This window comes from Cebus imitator, unplaced genomic scaffold (assembly GCF_001604975.1).
Source record: "Cebus imitator isolate Cc_AM_T3 unplaced genomic scaffold, Cebus_imitator-1.0 Scaffold17, whole genome shotgun sequence".
In the NCBI taxonomy this organism is placed as follows: Eukaryota; Metazoa; Chordata; class Mammalia; order Primates; family Cebidae; genus Cebus; species Cebus imitator.
Genome location: NW_016107332.1, coordinates 3,943,380 through 3,966,757, shown reverse-complemented (window position 1 = coordinate 3,966,757; position 23,378 = coordinate 3,943,380). Strand labels below are relative to the sequence as shown.

At 40.8% G+C, this 23,378-nt stretch overlaps 1 non-coding gene and 1 pseudogene across 1 annotated transcript; one reads left to right on the top strand and one right to left on the bottom strand.

Moving 5' to 3' along the window:
- Positions 1-3,929: 3,929 nt before the first annotated feature.
- LOC119468562 lies at positions 3,930-4,036 on the bottom strand. Its single transcript, XR_005197255.1, has one exon. It is a non-coding gene; the product is annotated as a U6 spliceosomal RNA (small nuclear RNA).
- An 18,764-nt stretch (positions 4,037-22,800) lies between these two features.
- The window catches only part of LOC108289290, a 2,758-nt pseudogene continuing 2,180 nt past the window's right edge, over positions 22,801-23,378 (top strand).

Sequence of the window (23,378 nt, the reverse complement as noted above, 5' to 3'; positions counted from 1 at the left end):
GTAGTTTTGATTTGCCTTTCTCTAATGACCAGTGACGATGAGCATTTTTTCATGTTTGTTGACCTCATGTATGTCTTCTTTTGTGAAGTGTCTGTTCATATCCTTTGCCCACTTTTGAATGGGCTTGTTTGTTTTTTTCTTGTAAATCTGTTTTAGTTCTTTGTAGGTTCTGGATATCAGCCCTTTGTCAGATGGGTAGACTGCAAAAATTTTTCCCATTCTGTTGGTTGCCAGTTCACTCCCACGACTGTTTCCTTTGCTGTGCAGAAGCTGAGGAGTTTGATTAGGTCCCATTTGTCTATTTTGGCTTTTGTTGCCAATGCTTTTGTTGTTTTGGTCATGAAGTCCTTGCCTACGCCTATGGCCTGAATGATTTTGCCTATATTTTCTCCAAGGGTTTTTATGGTGTTAGGTCTTATGTTTAAGTCTTTAATCCATCTGGAGTTAATTTTAGTGTAAGGTGTCAGGAAGGGGTCCAGTTTCTGCTTTCTGCGCATGGCTAGCCAGTTTTACCAACACCATTTATTAAACAGGGACTTCTTTTCCCATTGCTTGTTTTTGTCAGATTTGTCAAAGATTGGATTGTTGTAGATGTGCTGTGTTGCCTCTGAGGCCTCTGTTCTGTTCCATTGGTCTATATCTCTGTTTTGGTACCAGTACCATGCTGTTTTGATTACTGTAGCCTTGTAGTATAGTTTCAAGTCCAACAGTGTGATGCCTTCTGCTTTGTTCTTTTTGCTTAGAATTGACTTGGCTATGCAGGCTCTGTTTTGGTTTCATATGATGTTTAAGGTGGCTTTTTCCAGTTCTGTGAAGAAGGTCATTGGTAGCTTGATAGGGATAGCATTGAATCTGTAAATTACTTTGGGCAGTATGGCCATTTTCATGATATTGATTCTTCCTAACCATGAACATGGAATGTTTCTCCATCTGTTTGTGTCCTCTCTTATTTCGTTGAGCAGTGGTTTGTAGTTCTCCTTGAAGAGGTCCTTTACGTTCCTTGTTAGTTGTATTCCTAGGTATTTTATTCTCTTTGTAGCAATTGTGAATGGCAGTTCATTCTTGATGTGGCTCTCTTTAAGTCTGTTATTGATGTATAGGAATGCTGGTGATTTTTGCACATTGATTTTGTATCCTGAGACTTTGCTGAAGCTGCTTATCAGTTTCAGGAGATTTTGGGCTGAGACAATGGGGTCTTCTAGATATACAATCATGTCGTCTGCAAATAGAGACAATTTGAATTCCTCCTTTCCCATTTGAATACCCTTTATTTCTTTTTCTTGCCTGATTGTTCTCGCTAGAACTTCCAATACTGTATTGAATAGGAGTGGTGAGAGAGGGCATCCTTGTCTAGTGCCAGATTTCAAAGGGAATGTTTCCAGCTTTTGCCCATTCAGTATGATATTGGCTGTTGGTTTGTCCTAAATAGCTTTTATTATTTTGTGATACATTCCGTTAATAACCTAGTTTATTGAGGGTTTTTAGCATAAACGGCTGTTGAATTTTGTCAAAGGACTTCTCTGCATCAGTTGAGATAATCATGTGGTTTTTGTCTTTGATTCTGTTTATGTGGTGAATTATGTTTATAGACTTGTGTATGTTGAACCAGCCTTGCATCCCCGGGATGAATCCTACTTGATCATGGTGGATAAGCTTTTTGATGTGCTGTTGCAATCGGTTTGCCAGTATTTTATTAAAGATTTTTGCATCTATGTTCATCATGGATATTGGCCTGAAGTTTCTTTTCTTGCTCAGTCTCTGCTGGGTTTTGGTATCAGGATGATGTTGGTCTCATAAAATTATTTGGGAAGGATTCCCTCTTTTGGGATTGTTTGGAATAGTTTCAGAAGGAATGGTACCAGCTCCTCTTTGTATGTCTGGTAGAATTCGGCTGTGAACCCATCTGGACCTGGGCTTTTTTTGGGTGGTAGGCTCTTAATTGCTGCCTCAACTTCAGACCTTGTTATTGGTCTATTGAGGGTTTCGACTTCCTCTTGGTTTAGGCTTGGGAGGAGGCAAGTGTCCAGGAATTTATCCATTTCTTTCAGGTTCACTAGTTTATGTGCATAGAGTTGTTTGTAATAATCTCTGATGATGGTTTTATTTCTATGGAATCTGTGGTGATATCCCCTTTATCATTTTTATTGCATCTATTTGATTATTCTCTCTTTTCTTTTTTATTAATCTGGCTAGTGGTCTGTCTATTTTGTTGATCTTTTCAAAAACCAGCTCCTGGATTTATTGATTTTTTGAAGGGTTTTTTGTGTCTCTATCTCCTTCAGTTCTGCTCTGATCTTAGTTATTTCTTGTCTTCTGCTAGCTTTTGAGTTTTTTTTTATCTTGCTCCTCTAGCTCTTTCAATTTTGATGATAGATTGTCGATTCTCGATCTCTCCTTGCTTCTCATGTGGGCATTTATTGCTATGTATTTTCCTCTAGACACTGCTTTAAATGTGTCCCAGAGATTCTGGTATGTTGTGTCTTTGTTTTCGTTGGTTTTGAAGAACATCTTTATTTCTACGTTCATTTCGTTGTTTATCCGTCAACATTCAAGAGCAAGTTGTTCAGTTTCCATGAAGCTGTGCAGTTCTGAGTTAGTTTCTGAATTCTGAGTTCTAACTTGATTGCACTGTGGTCTGAGAGACAGTTTGTTATGATTTCCATTCTTTTGCATTTGCTGAGGAGTGATTTACTTCCAATTATGTGGTCAATTTTAGAATAGTTGTGATGTGGTGCTCAGAAGAATGTATATTCTGTGGATTTGGGGTGGAGAGTTCTGTAGATGTCTATTAGGTTTGCTTGGTTCAGGTCTGAGTTCAAGTCCTGGATATCCTTGTTAATTTTCTGTCTTGTTGGTCTGTCTAATATTCACAATGGGGTGTTAAAGTCTCCCACTATAATTGTGTGGGAGTCTAAGTCTCTTTGTAAGTTATTAAGAACTTGCCTCATGTATCTGGGTGCTCCTGTATTGGGTGCGTATATATTTAGTATCATTAGCTCTTCTTGTTACATTGATCCTTTTACCATTATGTAATGTTTTTCTTTGTCTCTTTTTATCTTTGTTGGTTTAAAGTCTATTTTATCAGAGACAAGCATTGCAACTCCTGCTTTTTTTTGCTCTCCATTTGCTTGGTAAACTTTTTTTTTTTGTAGAGATATGATTTTCACTATATTTCCCAGGCTGCTCTCAAACTCCTGGGCTCAAGTGATCCTCTCACCTCAGTCTTCCTAAGTGCTAGATTACAGGCATCAGTCACTGCACCTGGCTAAATTTTTTTAATTATATGAAATTTTAATTTTAAAATTATTAAAATTAGTTTTAATTCAAAAATTTTTTAATTTAAAATTTAAATCAAATTTAATTTTTTTAATTTTAAAAAATTGTTAAAATTAAGAAGAATTAATTGTAATGTTTATTAAATTTCTAAGAAAAACATATTCACAATTTCAGATTTCAATGTCCATCTCATCAAATTTACTTCCTACCACAGACTGTTATTTTTCTTTCCTTTCATTAACATAAAGGTAATTTTGTGATTCCTTCAATATGGGCAGGTATTATTTATTCCAACCCTATGTAATATATTTTTTGCTCATCTTACTTTGTAGATATTTCTCCCTCAAAAGTCTCAAACAATTTTCTATTAAATAAGTTGAATGACCTCTTCGTGACATTCTTACCACTCCACCCTTCTGCAGCATTCAGCTGAGTTAACTCACTCTTTTGAAAGTATCCCCCCAATCTATGACACTCTGATGTCCTCATTTTCCTCCTACCACTAGCCCCAACCTTCAGACAATCCTTCAAAATTGGCATTTGATGAAGTTCCCCTACGTCCTTTTAAAACCTCACTGTCCTTCTGGAGAAGGTTTCAGCTGCTGTTTATTTGCAGTGACTCACAACCTGTGTCTCACTAACAAGTTCCAAATACAACTTTCCTTTTCTTCACAAATTTGTGTGTCATCCTTGTGCAGGGGCCATGTTAATTTTCTCTGTATCGTTCCAGGTTTAGTATATGCACTGCTGAAGTGAGTACCCAAATGCAAATCTTTAACTCCACATTCCCAATCTGTTCTTGCTTCTGAAAAGCTAGCTCTCTTTCCCGTATTCTCTGTAACAAAGCTAATGGCAAAAGAATGCTTTCAGTGACTCAGGCTGGAGGCAGGTGGAACGCCTGCCTTTCCCATACTTCCTGTAGCCTCGCCCTATGGATCTTATCTACCTAGTGTTTCTGGACTCCTCTGCATTCATTCCCAGAGCTCTTGTTCAGTTTCTCCTAAATGGGCTTTTTACTCTTAGTCAATTTGATAGGATAAAAAAATGGTATCTCTTTATTTTTCAATTTTAACTTCCTCCTAACTTGCTAGTTATATCTTGTAACCTATCTTATTTCTTCTCTGCCCAGTTCTACTCTAGTTTTTGCTGTGATATCCAGACTTTAAGCAACCGTAATCTGACAGCACCTTGCCTCACCTGCTTTGGGACTTCCCTGGTGTCACATAAAGAGATGCCTGTGGGAAGCTGCAGGCCGCTGATACGTGTACAAAACTGAAATTGCAAGGTATTCATCCCCATGAGAAAACCTTTACACAGTAGGCATAGGAGTGGGTTAAGTGTTTTCTTTTTTTAAGACAGGGTGTCACTCTGTTTCCCAGGCTGGAATGCAGTGGCGTGGTCATAGTTCACTGTAACCTCAAACTCTTGTGCTCAAACAATCCTCCCACTTCAGCCTCTTATGCAGCTGGGACTATAGGCATGCACAGCCATGTTGATAAGCGTTTTCATAACTTGCCCTCAACAAACAGTACTAAGGTGACTTTTCACCTATATTGTCTAAAATGGTAGCTACTTGGCACAAACAGCCACTTATCACTTGAAATGTAAATAGTCCAAGTTGACTATGTGATAAATATAAAATATCACCAGATTCCAAAGACAATATGAAATGAAAAAGATTTTCTCCTCATCAGAGTGGAGCTTTCCTACCTGCCTATTTAGAAATGGCTACTTTTTCCTTACTGGGCCCAAATTTCATATGCTGAAGTCCTGACTCCTCTATCCTCAGGATGTGACCTTATTTGAAAACATGGTCATTGTAGATAGAATTGTTAAGATGAGGTCATACTGGAATAGAGTGGGCCCCTGATCCAAAACAACTGGTATCCTTATATAAAGAAACCTGGACACAGACATAGACAGGGGAAAGCCATGGGCAGATGAAGGCAGAGATCGGGGTGACACTGCAGAGGCTGAGGAACGTGAGAGATGCCAGCAAGCACAAGACACCGGCAGAGAGGGACAGAACAGGTTGCTCCCTCACAGCTCACAGAAGAAACCAATCTTGCCCACACCTTGATCTCAGACTTCTAGCCCCCACAACTATAAGACAACGAATTTCTGTCATTTAAGCCACCCAGTTTATATTTTGTTATGGTGACCCCTAGCAAATTAATACAGTTTCCATCTTGAAAAATCCAAGATTTTTATAATGTTGTGGAATAAACGAAATGATAATTTAAATTCCACAATTGCATATTGCATCTGCTGTCGGGTTTCATGTTCTCACCTTCTATCTAATTTTGTGAGGTTACAAAACTTTCCCCCAGGGCCGAGGGCATGCAGATGGAATATTGCAGAGGGACATGTGACCCCTAGTTCTCCTCCTATCCCCAGAGCTCTGCTTTTGGCTTCCTCAGAGCCTAAGGGCCTCTTGCGACACAGGCACATCTCAGGTACAGCCACGTGTGTAAGCAACCAGACAGAGTTAGGCTGGCACCACTGCCACTGCCCTCTACCTAAAAAGGTACAACAGGAGCCATGCCTCCCTCTCCTATCCCATTCTGTACTGTGAGGATTACCCTTCATCATGGCCCAACCTGAGGGCCTCACCCATGTGACATTCCAAATGTCACAGGATCATTCTGACCACACTTATAGCAGGTCAAACCATTTACAATCTATTCTCTTTGTGGTGTGGTAACCGTCAATCAGTGGAAATTTTTCCAGGCCTTTTATGTAGCCATATGTGATGGTTAATTTGTGTGTCACCTTGACTGGGTCAGAGTTCCCAGACATTAGACCAAACATTTTTCTCAGAGGGTCTGTGCGGGTGTTTCTGGTTGAGATTCACATTCAAATCAGGAAACTGGGTGAAGCAGATGGCCCTCACTCATGTGGGTGGGTGTCACCCACTCAATGGAAGACGAACTCAACAAAAGGGCTAAGAGGGAACTCCTGCTGCCTGACTGCTTTGGCCTGAAACTGATCTTTTTTTTTTTTCACCTTCAGACTCAAACTGAAACTCAGCTCTTCCTGGGTCTTGAGCCTGCTGGATTTCAGACTGGAACTATACCCTTGCCTCTCCAGCTTCCTGACTGTAGATCATGGGACTGGTCAGCCTCCATAATCACCTATTCCTTATGTAAAATCTCTATATTCTATACAAGGAGATATATATATATATATATGTCTCCAATATACACATATTCTCCTTGTATAGAATAGCTGTATATACCTATATCTATATCTATATAGGTCGATAGATGTAGATATAGATAGATATATATAGATATCTATATCTATCTATCTCTATATAGATATCTATCTATCTATCTATAGATATAGATATATGGATATATACAGCTATTCTATACAAGGAGAATATGTAGATATCTATATATAGAGATATAGATATATCTATAGATAGATATAGATATATACAGCTACTCTATACAAGGAGATATATATCTATATTTATATCTATAGATATAGATATATATCTCCTTGTATAGAATATTGATATTGACATAGATACAGATAAATATAGATCTTGTTGGTTTGTTTCTCTGCAGAACCCTCACTAATGCACCATGTATTTAATCTAACCAGTTTGGTGGATTAAAGCAGTGGTCTGAAACCTTTTCGGCACCAAGGAGCGGTTTCATGGAAGACAATTTTCCCACAGACCCGGGGTGAGGGGGGTGGCTTCGGGATGAAATCATACTATCTCAGGTCATCAGGCATTAGATTCTCATAAGGAGCATGCAACTTAGATCCTTCACATGTTCACAATAGTGTACAAAGAAAATATAAGCAGCACATATTACATAAAGTTATGAAATTTCATGAGTAAAATAAATATAATTACATAAAAATTAAAACAAAAAAGAAATCAGTAAGAACTCAAAATTGTTAGAACAATAACAGTAACGCTAATGCAGGCAAATCCTCCAGTTCTGCCACTCACTTTTGTAGTGATCACCAGAGCACTGACGCTTCTCCTTGGCGTACTGGCAACATGAACATGACATCTGTGCCTGTTACATAAAGCCTTGTGAACTTAAGCAAATTCTTGCCTGAGTGAGTCACCTCTGTGAGACTTTTGGGCAAGATCCATCACCACAGTGGCTGGGGGTGACTGTTTCTATTGTATCTATTTCAAAAGCCTCTCCAAATTTAAATATACAACTTTCTTTTTATCTACACTATCTCCGATGTACTCTTCTAATCACCAATCAGCCTGAAAAAATAAACATTTACTGACAGGAAAGAAAACCTTCCCCAAAAACTAAAACAACTTTAGGAAGAAGTGAAAACTGAGGACAGCCAACACTGACCAAGAACATCTAAGGAAAGAAAAACTGAATTTTTGAAATATGACTGTTAGGGGCTGGGTGCAGTGGCTCAAGCCTGTAATCCCAGCACTTTGGGATGCCAAGGTGGGTTGATCTCTTGAGCCCAGGAGTTTGAGACCAGCCTGGGCAACATAGCTAGACTCCATCTATTAAACAAAAAATTAAAATATGACTATTCAGAAAACTTTTCCCGAATAGCACCTGCTTAAGAACTTCTGAAAATTTTAGCAAGAGCTACAATGGGTTTCTGATATTTCTTGACCCGTGTATTTTCAAAGATTTTAACATTAATGTTAAAGCTTATCTTATATTATTTAACACTAATTAATTAACATTTAACGTTAATTAATTAAATAATACTAAATAAGCTTCTAATAATATTTTAATTATTTAACATTAATGTAAAATCTTATGTGTAGTTAATGATAGTTGCAGGCCCGGCATGGTGGCTCATGCCTGTAATCCCAGCACTTTGAGAGGCCGAGGCAGATGGATCACCCGAGGTCAGGAGTTTGAGACCAGCCTGGCCAGCATGGTGAAATCCTGTCTCTATTAAGAACACAAAAATTAGCTGGGCATGGTGGCAGGCACCTGTAATCTCAGCTACTCAGAAGGCTGAGGCAGGAGAATTGCTTGAACCTGGGAGTTGGAGGTTGTAGTGAGCCGGGATTGGGCCACTGCACTCCAGCCTGGGTGACAGAATGAGACTCCATCTCCAAAACAAAAAGATTGTCACAAATGTTTTAAAATTTTTTTTTAAAGTTAGTCTTAAAGTGCCTGATTTTTGTTCACTCCTGTGGGCATTCTCTTTTAGCCCTGTGTACTGTCTTTGAATTGCCTGGATATACTTAATATGTACAGAGTAAGCAGATGAGGTTGGCTCTCCCCCTAGTGCCAGTCAGTAAGTGTTCCCTGAGTGCAGTCCCCTCCAGGACCCCACACCAATGCTGACCACGGCTCTAAAAATCAACCAAACTGGCCAAGGTGTGTTGGCTCATGCCTATAATCCCAGCACTTTGGAAGGCCTAGGCGGGCAGATTACCTGAGGTTGGGAATTTGAGATCAGTCTAGCCAACATGGTGAAACCCCGTCTCTACTAAAAATACAAAAATTAGCCAGGTGTGGTGGTGCATACCTGTAATCCCAACTCCTCCAGAAGCTGAGGCAGGAGAATTGCTTGAACCTGGGAGGTGGAGGTTGCAGTGAGCCAAGACCACACCATTGCACCCCACCCTGGGCAACACAGCAAAACTCCATCCCCTCCCCACTCCCACCCCCGACAAAAAAAAAGCCAGCCAGACTTGTGAATAACCCAGGATACCTTTGTGAGTGCTGAGGACAGTGTACCGTGGGGCCAAAGGGCTCCATTGCAGGGCTCTGTGGAGAGCTGGAGGCACATAAATAGTCCCAATGAGACCCACAGGTGGCTGAATGGGGCAGGTGTAAAGAAATTTGCCACATTTTCTTAGCAAAGCAAGATAGATATTTCTTTTCCTCATTCTATCTCTAAAGAGAAACTCATTGAGGAGAGTGACAGTAGATATGGCTGTTTCAATATATATTTAGAGAGATGATAGATACATAGACAGATAGATTACATACATGTATATCCACCATGCTTGTTTTTTCAATCACCCAAATTCAGAGTTTACATTAGGGTTCACTCTTGGTGTTATGCATCCTGTGAATTTTGACAAAGACAGAATGACATGTATCCACTGCTATAATGTCATGCAGAATAGTTTCACGGCCCTAAAAATCTTCTGTGCTCTGCCTATTATTCATTACTTTCTTCCCCCAACCCCTGGCAGCCATTGATCTTTTCACTTTCACCACAGTTTTGTTTCTTGTTTTTTTAGGCAGAGTCTCACTCCATCACCCAGACTGAAGTGCAGTGGCTCAATCATTGATCTTGACTCACTGCAACCTCCGCCTCCCAAGCTCAAATGATTCTCGTGCCTCAGCCTCCCAAGTAGCTGGGATTGCAGCCGTGTGCCACCATGCCTGGCTTATTTTTGCATTTTTAGTAGCGATGGAGTTTCACCATGTTGGCCAGGCTGAACTTCAACTCCTGATCTCAAGTGATCTGCCTGCTTCAGCCTCCTAAAGTCCTGGGATTACAGGCGTGAGCCACCTCACCCAGCCAACTTTCACCACAATATACCTTCAACAGAATGTCACATAGCTGAAACCATGTAGTATGTAGTCTTTTCAGATTGTATCTTTCATTTAGTAATATGTATTTATATGGATTTTTTCTTTTTTAAAATAGAGACGTAGTCTATGTTGTCCAGACTGGTCTCAATCAACTGTGCTTAAGTGATCCTCCTGTTTTGGCCTCCCAAAGTGCTAGGATTACAGGTGTGAGCCTGGCCAATAATATGCATTTAAAGTTCCTCTGTGCCTTTTCACACCTGGATAGCTTTTTTTTTTTTAATGCTCAATAATATTTCATTGTCTGGATGTATCACAGTTTACACATTCATCTACTAAAGGACTTTGTGGTTGCCTTCAGGTTTGGTTAATTATGAATAAAACTACCATAAATATCCATGTGCAGATTTTTGTGGAGACATAGGTTCTCAACTCTTTTGGGTAAATATGGAGGAGTAAGATTGCTGTATTATATGGTAAGGATACATATAGTTTTGTAAGAAACTGACTAAATGTCTTTCCAAAGTGGCTGTACCACTTTGCATTCCCACTGGCAATGAGAGCTCCTGTTCACACTCTCACCAGCAATGGATATTGTCAGTGTTTTGAATTTTTGCTATTCTAAAAGGTGTGTAGTGGTCTGGCATGCATTTTATTTATTTATTTATTTATACATTTTTCGAGACAGAGTCTCTCTCTGTCACCCAGACTAGAGTGAAATGGTGCAATCTTGGCTCACTGCAGCCTCCGCTTCCCGGGTTCAAACGATTCTCCTGCCTCAGTCCCCTAAGTAGCTTGGACTGGAGGTGCACATCACCACGCCTGGCTGATTTTTGTATTTTTAGTAGAGAAGGAGTTTCACCATGTTGATCAGGCTGATCTGGAACTTACCTCAGGCGATCCTCCGGCCTTGGTCTCCCAAAGTGCTGGGATTACAGGCATGAGCCACCATGCCCAGCACTGCCATGTATTTTAAATAAAATTTATTAGATCCTGTATATTAAAGAATCTTATATAAATATAGTTTAAAAATACAAGAAAAATCACTCATAATTCTATTGCATTTGATGCTGTCATTGCCAGACGTGGCAAAATACAAGTTGCAAACCAAAGGTCAACATCAATTGCTGGTGAGAGTGTACAGTAACAAGAGCTCTCATTCACTGACAGTAGGAATGCAAAGCGGGACAGCCACTTTGGAAAGACAATTTGTCAGTTTCTTACAAAATTAAACATGTGTTTACCATGTGATCCAGCAATCTCACTGCTTGGTATTCACCCAAAAGAGTTGAAAACTTATGTCTCCACAAAAACCTGCACATGGATACTTATAGCAACTTTATTCATAATTACCAAAACTTGGAAGCAACTACAATGTCCTTCAGTAGGTGAATGGATAAACTGGTACATCCAGACAATGAACTATTATTTAGCACTAAAAAGAAATGACCCTACCAGGCACGATGGCTCACGCTTGTAATCCCAGCACTTTGGGAAGCCAAGGCAGGCGGATCACCTGAGGTCAGGAGTTCAAGACCAACCTGGCCAATGTGGCAAAACCCCATCTCTACTAATAATACAAAAACAAAACAAAACAAAACAAAAAAAACCTAGAGGGCCATGGTGGTACACACCTGTAATTCCAGCTACTGGGGAGGCTGAGGCAGGAGAACTGCTTGAACCTGGGAGACTTAGGTTGCAGTAAACTGAGATTTTGCCACTGCACTCCAGACTCCATCTCAAAAAAAAAAAAAAAAAGCTGCCAAGACATGAAAAGGCATGGAGGAGCTTTATATGCATATTACTAAATGAAAGAGTAACTTCCTTGACTGAGGTAAGTGAAATAAATCTGTATGCTTCTTTAGTAGGTCAAAACGAAACATTTATTTATGTAGTAAAGAATTAAATAAAGGGGGGAAATCCTAGCTAGAGCAATCAGACAAGAGAAAGAAACAAAGGACATCCAAATTGGAAAGGAAGAAGTCAAAGTATCCTTATTTACACATGTTATGATCTTATATTTGGAAAAACCTTAAATACTCCCCAAAAGAAAAAACTGTTCGAAATGAAAAACAAATTCAGTAACATGCAGGATACAAATCAACAGGCAAAAATCAGTTTCTTTTTTATATGCCAACAGCAAACAATCTGAAAAAGAAATCAAGAAAATAATCCCGAGCTGACAGCTCCCAAAAAAGGAAGAGGCAGTACACAGGTTGAGCAGGGTGTCTCTAGGCCTGCTCAGTTGGTGGCAATGACAGGATTTCCCTTGCATATGTACTACGAGTTCCACATCTCAGCCTCTTACCCAGTTTCAGCAGTCTCAGCTCCACCAGCTGGAGAATAAATGGATTTTGCACGAACTCCACCCTGAAGTGAAATACAGACCGCGGTGTCCGTATCCTTTTGTTCTGATTTTTATTAACGGTTCCTCAGAAAATTTAATGTCATCAGAAGACCGGGAAGCTTAGGGGGATAAATCGTTGGCCCTGTAGGGTATTTATGATGGCGACGAATTTAGAAAAGCAGAATTTGTTCGTGGTGGAGAAATCAGGATCTATTTAGATTTGTCACAGAACGTCAAGGTATTTGTGAGTGGTTAGGTAATAAAATTTTCTTACACAGATTTTTCTAAACAAAGATTATTCTTTATTTGGAAAAAAAGAGAAAGTAATCCCAATTACAATAGCTACAAATAAAATAAAATGCCTAGGAAATAACCAAAGAAACAAAAGATTGCTACAATGAAAACTATAAAACATTGACGAAAGAAATGAAAGAGGATACATAAAAAGATATTCCGTGTTCACTGACTGAAGAATCACTATTATTAAAATGTTCATACCACCAAAAGCAAACTACAGATTCAATGCAGTCCCTATTGAAAGATCAATGACATTCTTCAGAAATATAAAAAATAAATCTAAAATTCACATGAAACCACAAAAGACCCAGAATAGCCAAGGCTATCTTGGGCAAAAAGAACAAAACTGAAAGAATCTCATTACCTGATTAAATTTTCCTACAGAGCTATAGTAACCAAAATCACATGGTACTGGCATAAAAACAGACACATAGACCAATGGGATAGAATACAAAAGCCAGAAGTAAATTCATGTATCTACAGTGAGCTCATTTTTGACAAAAATATCAAGACCAACCATGGAGGAAATGACAGTTTCTTCAATAAACGGCGCTGGGAAAACTGAATATCCATATCCAGAAGAATGAAACTACAGCCATCTCTGACCATATACAAAAATCAAACCAAAATAAATTAAAAACTGAAATCTAAGACCTCAAACTATGAACCTACTAAATGAAAACATTGGGGAAACTCTCCAGGATATTGGTCTGGGCCAATATGGAAAGGATTTTCCAATACCCGATAAGCACAGGCAACCAAAGCAAAAATGGACAAATGGAATCACGTTAAGATAAAAAGCTTCTGCACAGCAAAGGAAACAACACAGTGAAGAGACAACCCAGAAAATAGTAAATATTATTTGCAAACTATCCATCCGACAAAGGATTAGTAACCGGAATATATAAGGAGCTTAAAGAACTCAATAGGAAAGTATTTAATGAACTGATTAAAAATAGACAAAAGCTTTAAATAGACGTTTCTCAAAAGAAGACTTACAAATGGCAAATAGGCTTATGAAAAGGTGCACAACATCACTGGTCATCAGAGAAATGCAAACCAAAACTGCAATGACATTATTTCACCCCAGTAAAAATGGCTTTTAACCAGAAGACAGGCAATAACAAATGCTGGTGAGGAGGTGGAGAAAAGGGAGCCCTTGCACACTGTTGGTGAGAATGTAATATACAGTCACTATGGGACAATAGTTTGAAGGTTCCAAAAAAAAAAATCTAAAAATAGAACTAACATACGATCCAGCAATCTCACTACTAGGTATATGCCCAAAAAGCAAATCAATATATAAAGAGATACCTGCAGTCCCATGTATATTGGAGCACTATTCACAAAAGCCAAGATTTGGAAGCAACGTAAGTGTCCATCAACAGATGAATGGATAAAGAAAGTGTGGTACATATACACGATGGACTACCACTTCACCATAAAAAAGAACGAGGCTGATTGGGGGCAGTGGCTCATGCTTTTTTTTTCTTTTTTTCTTTCTTCTTTTTTTTTTTTTTTTTGACTTGAGATGAAGTTTCACTCTTGTTGCCCAGGCTGGAGTGCAATGGTATGATCTCAGTTCACTGCAACCTCTGCCTCCAGGATTCAAACGATTCTCCTGCCTCAGCCTCCAGAGTAGCTGGGATTGCGGGCACGTGCCACTATACCCGGCTAATTTTTTGTATTTTTAGTAGAGACAGGGTTTCACCATGTTGGCCAGGCTGGTCTCAAACTCCTAAGCTCAGGTGATCCACCCGCCTCAGCCTCCCAAAGTGCTGGGATTACAGGCGTCAGCCACTACAGAGATGGATGAATCACCTGAGGTTAGGAGTTCAAGATCAGCCTGGCTAACATGGTGAAACCCTGTCTCTACTAAAAATACAAAAATTAGCTGGGAGTAGTGGCATGTCCTGTAATCCCAGCTACTCTGGAGGCTGAGGCAGTAGAATCATTTGAACCCAAGAGGCAGAGGTTGCAATGAGCCGAGATTGTGCCATTGTACTCCATCCTGGGTGACAAAGCGAGGTCCAGGCAAGGTGACTCATGCCTGTAACCCCAGAACTTTGGGAGGTAGAGGTGGGCAGATCACTTGAGCTGAGGAGTTCAAGATCACCCTGGACAACATAGTGAGGCCTCACCTCTATTTCAATTTTGTTTTAAAAGTAATATTTAGGCCAGACATGGTGACTCATGCCTGTAATTCCAGCACTTTGGGAGGCCGAGGCAGGCAGATCACCTGAGGTCAGGAATTCAAGACCAGCCTGACCAACATGGTGAAACCCCACCTCTACTAAAAATACAAAATTAGCTGGGCATGGTGGCACATGCCTGTAATCCCAGCTACTTGGGAAGCTGAGGCAGGACAATCACTTGAACCTGGGAGGGAGCGGTTGCGGTAAGCCAAGATCACACCACTGTACTCCAGCCTGGGCAACAGGAGCGAAACTTAGTCTCAAAATAATAATAATAATAATAATAATAATAATATTAAAAAAGAGAGAGAGATCCTGGTATTTGCACCAACATGGATGAAACTGAAGGATGTTATGTTAAATGAAATAAGCCAGGCACAGTGAGGCAAACTTGTCATGTTCTCACTTACTTGTGGGAGCTAAAAATTAAAACAATTGAACTCTTGGAAATAGAGAATAGAACAATGATTATCAGAGGCTGGAAAGGGTGGTAGGGAACAAGGGGGGATGCTAATGAACACAAAAAAATTATTAGATAGAATGAAGATCTAGTTTTGTTTTGTTTTGTTTGTTTTGTTTTTTGTTTTGTTTTATTTGAGACAGAATCTTGCTCTTACCACCCAGGCTGGAGTACAGTGGCTCAATCCCGGCTCACTGCAACCTCCATCTCCCGGTTTCAAGCAATTCTCCTGCCCCAGCCTCCTAAGTAGCTGAGTTTACAGGTGCCGGCCACCATTCCCAGTTAATTTTTGTACTGTAAGTAGAGATGGGGTTTTGCCATGATGGCTAGGCTGGTCTCAAACTTCTGCCCTCAGGTGATCCACCCACCTCGGCCTCTCAAAGTGCTGGGATTACAGGTGTTAGCCACCGCACCCGGCCGAAGATCTAATTCTTGATAGTACAACAAAGTGACTACAGTCAATAATAATTCATTGCACATTTAAAAATAACTAAAAGTATAATTGAATTGTTTGTAACACAAAGAAAGGATAAATGCTTGAAGTGATGCATATCCTATTTACCCTGATGTGATTATTATGCATTGCATGCCTGTATCAAAATATCTCACACACCTCATGAATATATACACCTACTATATACCCACAAACAGAAAATATATTTAAAAGATTGGTAAAGGGAGTGATGTGGAGTGAGAAGAGGGAAAGGCATCATAGCCAGGGGCTGTGGAACTACAGATGAATGGTGTTCAGTCTCAGAAGTACCTCCGCACTAGCTGGCAATTCTTCTGTGTTCCCAGCAAACTCCCACTCCTCTTAGCATAGTGACTACTGTGTCTCAGACTGACTGTCTACTCTCTTCTCCTTCCTTCCTGCCCATTCTCAGCCAACAATCTCACCCCCATTTCAAGAGAAAATGAAACCTCCAAACAAAATGTCCTCAGCCTCTGCCACTGACCGCTGTCCCCGTGGAGGCCACCCATCCTTTCTCCCTGTCTTTCCATGGGAGCCTGACGTGGCCTTCCTCACCCCACGCTCGCTCCTCCCCTGCACTTGGGGTCCTGCCCCTCCTGCCTCCTTAGAGTTTCGTTCCTCTGAACTTCCCTTCTTTTTTGCACCCCTCTGACTACTGTTTCTCTGGCTCCTCTTCTGTCAGCATTTAAACATGATTTCCCACTCCATATAAAATCCACCCATTCTCAATCCTTCAAGCCAGCAAGGTATAGGTCTACCTTTCTCTTCAGGAACAAATGTTCTACACAGTTACTTCATTTGTTCAGCAAATCTTAATACTTGTGTCTGCGAGTGTCAACTACATGCCAGGCTTTAAGTACTAGGGATTTGACAAAAAACACAGTAGACAATACTCCCTCCCCACGTGGAACATCTGTTCTACCGACGAGCTGTAACCGTTTTCATTTCCAATAAATGTCACTACTCAACATCATCTGGCTTCTACCTCTACTGTCTTTTGAAAACTCCTTTTAACAAGATCACTAATGATCTCCTTGTAAATCACACAGAAATATTTCAGTTCTCATGTGATTGGACCCAGGTTTTGCAGCACTGACATGACTGACTACCCCTCCACGAAATTTGGGGCCCTTTAGGGTGATGTCTAGCCCCGATTACCAATTTTTAATGGCTGAACATCCCTTTTAAGATAAGGTTTTAAATCCCCAACTGTTGATAGGGCCCTTACTGATGGATTTTGGGCTTTCCTCTGTAGCTGTAACTCTCACCATAGTCTCGGTCTGCCATTTTTGGTTTCAACCATCCAGATTCCTCTGAGATTCTCTGGAAGTGCCAGGCATCCCTCCTCTTCTTCTGGCTCATCCCAACTCACCCTACAAGCCTCAGCCTTGGTATCCCTTTACTCTGGACGCCCTGAGCTCCAACTTTGAACTTGAAGCCATTCTAATGTGCTTCTAAAAGAATCTCTAATTATACATCTGGTATTACTTATCACAGTATGTTATCCTCACAGTTTACCTGTCTGTATCTCCCCGGAATATATAAAACCCAAAAGAGTAGAGATTCTTCTTTCTTTTCTTTCTTTCCTTCTTTCTTTCTTTCTTTCTTTCTTTATTTATTTATTTATTTATTTTCTTTCTTTCTTTCCTTCCTTCCTTTCTTTCTTTCTTTCTCTTTCTTTCTTTCTTTTCTTTCTTTCCTTCCTTTCTTTCTTTCTCTCTTTCTTTCTTTTCTTTCTTTCTCTTTCTCTTTTCTTTCTTTCTTTTTCTTTATTTCTCCTTCCTTCCTTCCTTCTTCAGAATAGATTCTTCTGTTAAGAAACTATTCCTTATTCAAGACATATTTCTAGCATAGTGCCTGGCATAGAGAAGTTCCTTAATAATTACTCATTGAATTAAGATAATATGTACTGGTAAGATGAGTGGCTCATTCCTGTAATCTCAGTACTTTGGGATACAGAGATGGGACAATTGCTTGAGGCCAAGAACTGGAGACCAGCTGGGCAATACAGTGAGACCCTGTAACTAAAGGTCTAAGCTACTCAGGAGGCAGAGGTGGGAGGATCACTTAAGCCCAGGAGTTTGAGGTTGCTATGAGCTGTGATCATGTCACTGTACTCCAGTCTGGGAGACAGAGACTCTATTTAAAGAAAAAAAAATTGTAATTTAAAAATCATTATATTTATTGAAGGCCCTGTGCCTTCAAATAAATATTAAAAAGATTATATTTATTGAAGGCCACAGTGCCTTTATGCCAGGCACTGTGCTGCGTGCTTTACAAATAGTATGTTACACAAATCTCATAAAAACACTTCAGTAATTTTTATGATCTGGAAACTGGGCCACAAAAAGGTAAAATAACCTTCTCCCTACTGTTAATATCTGTGGTTGCCCATAGCCCAGTAATGAACAATTTCAACAAAAGAAAGCACCAGCTGAAAGCCAGAATAAAATACCTAGTCAAGGCTGGTCACGGCGGTTCATGCCTGTAATCCCAGCACTTTGAGAGGCTGAGACTTTGGGATCACTTGAGGCCAAGAAAACTTCAAGACCAGCCTGGCCAACATGGCCAAATCCTGTCTCAACTAAAAATACCAAAATTAGCTGGGTATGGTGGCAGGCACCTGTAATCCCAGCTACTCAGAAGGCTGAGGCAGGAGAATCGCTTGAACCTGGGAGGTGGAGGTTGCAGTGAGCTGAGATCGCGCAACTGCACTTCAGCCTGGACAACAGAGCGAGACTCAGTCTCAAAAAGAAAAATAAAAAGAGAGAGAAAAAGAGAGAGAAAAAGAGAGAAGACAAAGGATCCCCCTGCAGGTCAAAGACCTTACCTGGAATCTGAGCAACAGGACTGAACTGTATGTATTATATATGTATATATATATGTATGCATTGTGTGTACACACACACACACACACAGAGATACATACAGATATATATATATATATCTGTGTGTGTGTGTGTGTGTGTGTGTGTGTGTGTGTGTATATATATATATATGTTTATTATGATGTTTTAACATATTTAAAAACCTTTCTGGCTCGGGAGAGACTGGCCCCCTCTGGGCTAGAAATTTCTTTTCTTGTTTCTTTTGAGACAGGGTCTCACGCCAGGCTCATTGCAGCTTTGAACTACTGGGCTCAAGCTATCCTCTTTCCTCAGCCACCTGAGTAGCTGGGACTACAGGCACACACCATCATGCCCCAACTATATCCTTAATTTTGTAGAGATGCGGTCTTGCTATACTGCTCAGGCTGCTTTTGAATTCCTGGCTTCAAGCAATTTTTTTTTTTTTAAATGGGGTTTCACCATGTTGGTCAGGCTGGTCTTGAACTCCCAACCTCAGGTGACCCGCCAGCCTTGGCCTCCAAAGTGCTTTGATTACAAGCATGAGCCACCACATCCAGCCTCTTTTTTGTTTTTTTTTCAAGCAATTTTTTGACCTAGGCCTCTCAAAGTTTGGGGATTACAGGCATCAGCCACCACACCTGGCCCTGACTAGCCAATTTTTAAGACATAGCAAACAGCTAGGCTAGGAGCACACTTTTGTTATACAAACTAACCAATCTGGAGCCCTACCTCCTCCATCCGGCTCTTATACTCCAGGAGGTGGTATAATATTCCATTGCCTTAATCATCTCAGGCCCAGGTGCCAGGCAACTACAGACCACCCCTATAGCCTAGAGCCTGTGGAAATTATTCAAAGTAGCCAGTCGGATACTGTTTACCCTGCCCACCTTGACTTTCTTTTGGGGATGCCCTGATAAAAACTCTGGCCTAACCCCTCTGCTCACTCCTGTCTTTGGCCTCCTACCTGCTCTGGTGTATTTCCCACATGACTCTGGATGGAGTGGCGTGGCTCCTCTCTCTAGAGCCTGTGAATATAATAAACTTTATTTTCCTGAACCTCTCGTGTGTGTCCTCTTGTGGCCACACTGACTGACTATCTTATAAAAGAATACAATCGCCGGGCGTGGTAGCTCATGCTTATAATCCCAGCACTCTGGGAGGCCAAGATGGGCAGATCACCTGAAGTCAGGTGTTTGAGACCAGCCTGACCAACAAGGTGAAATGCGTCTCTACTAAAAATGCAAAAATTAGCCAGGCATGGTGGCGCCCGCCTGTAGTCCCAGCTGCTCAGGAGGCTGAGATAAGAGAATTGCTTAAACCAGGGAGGCGAAGGTTGCAGTAAGCCAAGATTGCACCACTGCACTCCAGCCTGGGCAACAGAGAAAGACTGTATCTCAAAAAGAAAGAAAAGAAAAAAAGAATACAATCCAGGAGGTGTGCACAGAAATGGTCCTGAGATCAAGCGGAAGAGTCTACCAAATGCCAGAAGCAGGCAAGGGGCAACCCATAGGCTTAAAAGAAGACAAGCTAAAACCATGCAGTCTGGTCTTATGTTAGAAATGTGGCTATTAATAGGCTGGGTGAGGTGGCCCACATCTATAATCTCACCATTTTGGGAGGCCAAGGTAGGAAGATTGCTTGAGCTCAGGAGTTCAAGACCAGCCTGGGCAGCATGGTAAGATTCCATCTGTATAAAATTTTTTTTTAAATTAGCTGGACATAGTGGTTCATCCCTGTAGTCGTAGCTCCCCAGGAGGCTGAGGTGGAAGAACTGCATCAGTCCAGGTGGTGGAGGCTACAGTGGGCCAAGATCATGCCACTGCACCCAAATTTAGAAATGTGACTGTTAAAATTCAAATGACCAGACACAGTGGTTCATACCTGTAATCCCAGCACTTTGGGAGGCCAAGGCAGGCAGATTGCTTGAGCCCAGGGGTTTGAGACCAGCCTGAGCAGTGCAGTGAGGCCTCGTCTCTAAAACAAACAAACAAAGACCGTATGAACTTCCTATAAAACAAAGAAAGATGTTGCTAAGGTTTGGATGTTTGTTGCCTCCAAACCTCATGTTGAAATTTGATCCCCAATGTCGGAGGCAGGACCTAATGGGAGATGTTTGGGTCTCGGAGGTGGATCTCTCATGGATAAATGATGCTCTCCCTCCAGGTGAGTGAGCTCTCATTCTGTATTAGCTTCCAAAGAACTGGTTGTTAAGAGCCTGGCACCTCCCTGGTGGAAGTAGCCTGTGGTCCTCCCCAGACACAGATGTCCCATTTGAAGTTTCTAGACATCTGAATTATAAGCCAAAAAAACCTTTTTAAAATAAATTACTCAACCTCAGGTATTCCTTTACAGCAACACTAAAAGGACTAAGACAGATGTTAATAGCCATATCAGTTTGTTGGTGACCAAGATATATATGTTTAACATTTTTGCACCCTCACATGACAGTTTACTTATTATATATGGTATTTAGCTAAGTGTATCTACATTTCAGGGAATTGGCTCAAGACAATTCAATTTTTACAAACTAAAATGATGTAAAATAAGTTTCTTGTTAATATTCCTGTACCATATAGTCTGGTTTTCACAAACAAATTACTGGAATTAAGGTGGAAATGCCTGTCTATGCACAAAATACAAAATCATCAACAGGACTAAATTAGCATTCTTATCTTTTTAAGGAAATTCTCTTGGCCACATGAGGTGGCTCACGCCTATAACCCCAACATTTTGGAAGGCAGAGACAGGCAGATCACGAGGTTAGGAGTTCTCTACCGAAAATACAAAAATTAGCCAAGCATGGTGGTGCATGTACCTTTAGTCCCAGCTAGTCAGGAGGCTAAGGCAGGAGAATTGCTTGAATACAGGAGGCAGAGGTTGCAGTGAGCCAAGATCATGCCATTGGCGCCACTGCACTCCAGCCTGGGCAACAGAGCGAGACCCCGTCTCAAAAAAAAACAAAAAAGAAAGAAAGAAATTTCCTTACTTGAGTCCTCCTTTGACTTCACCCTCATGGGTGAAAGAGACAGCAGGAACAGTGACTTGCCACTCAAAGCCCAGAGCCTCTTCTGGACCACATTCTGAATTCCTGGAACTTTGGGATTCCTTTCAGGCAGGAAGAAGAGCAGAGGCAAAACGATTTTGTCAGCAGATCAGCCACCTTTTGTTTTGTTTTGTTTTAGTCTCACTCTGTCATCCAGGCAGAAATGCAATGGTGCAGTCTCGGCTCACTGCAACTTCTGCCCCCAGGTTCAAGCGATTCTTCTGCCTCAGCCTTCCAAATAGCTGGGACTGCAGGCACGCTCCACCATGCCCAGCTAATTTTTACATGCTTAGTAAAGACAGGGTTTCACCATGTTGACCAGGCTGGTCTCGAACTCCTGACCTCAGGTGATCAACCCACCTTGGCCTCCGAAAGTGCTGGGATTACAGGCATTGAGCCACTGTGCCCAGCCATGTCAGCCCCCTTTTAAGGAGCTTTCCAAGAACCCCTACCCTGTTTATATCTTTTGTTTACATCTCATCTGCTAAAACTCTATTGGATGATAGCCCTACCTGTAAAAGAGGCTGGAAATACAGCTGAGAACATTGCCACAACCAAAAAATAAAAGGGTTTCTACATTTAAGGAAGAAAGGGAACTTAGATTTAGATAGACGAATTGAAATTTCTGGCACAGATGGAGTTACTGGGAGAGGAACTATAATCTTTTCCCAAATCAACACTCACTGTGTTTTAGAGTTTTGCCTGTTTAGCTAACAAGTTCATTATCATGTCCAATTGTCAATTTTCAGGGGAAAATATTAGCTGAATACCTGATTATCTTTCCTATCCTTTTGTCAGAAAATGCTTAGTGCTTCCAACCTACCTGAGACAAAAAGCTCTGTCCTTCAACACCTTGTGAATGTTTCTATGTTCTGACTCTAGAAGCATCTAAAATAATCCAGAATGGACTATTCTAGCCAGATGTGGTGGCTCATACCTGTAATCCCAGCACTTTGGGAGGCTGAGACAGGTGAATCACCTGAGGTCAGGAGTTCAAGACTAGCCTGGTCAACATGGTGAAACCCTGTCTCTACTAAGAATATAAAAATTAGCTGGGCATGGTGGTGCATGCCTGTACGCCCAGCTACTTGGAAGGCTGAGGCACAAGAATCACTTGAACCTGAGAGACGGAGGTTGCAGTGAGCTGAGATCACACCACTGCACTCCAACCTGGGTGACAAAGCACAACTCTGTCTTAAAATAATAATAATAATAAAGAATGGACTATTCAACCCTAAAATCATACTATATGTGACTATTTACACATAGTACATGAAACCTTGCTTACAAAGAAAAAAATACATATTCCATTGCCATCCCGAATTATGCTTGACAGCTTTTGGTCTAAGATGGCAGAAGCAAAAGAGAACAAGAAGGGTATGGTCAGCAGGTGTGAGCACACGACAAATTCTGGGGTCACAGAAAACACAAACACAGCCAAATACTGCAGTGGAAAAGTAAGGGAGTTCAGCCAGACAAAAATCCCAAGAGTTTTCAGGTTCTGAATGAACATGTCTAAAGTGGCCTGGAGCCCCGATCCCAGGAGTTCAAGGCCAGCTTGCGGAACATAGCAAGATTCTGTCTCTTTGGGGGAAAAAAAAAAAGATGTATATATCCTTTCAGCAGCAGAATTTGTTTTTAAAAGAAAACAAAAATAAATAAGCAAATAAAGGTAAGTGGCCTGGAAGAAAAACAAAAAAGGCCAGGCCGGTCATGGTGGCTCACATCTGTAATCTCAGCACTTTGGGAGGCCGAGGCAGGCGGATCACCTGAGGTTGGGAGTTCAAGACTAGCCTGGCCAACATGGTGAAGACCTGCTTTTAAAAAAAGAAAGAAAAAAGAAAGAAAGAAAGAAAGAAAGAAAGAAAGAAAGAAAGAAAGAAAGAAAGAAAGAAAGAAAGAAAGAAAGAAAGAAAGAAAGAAAGGA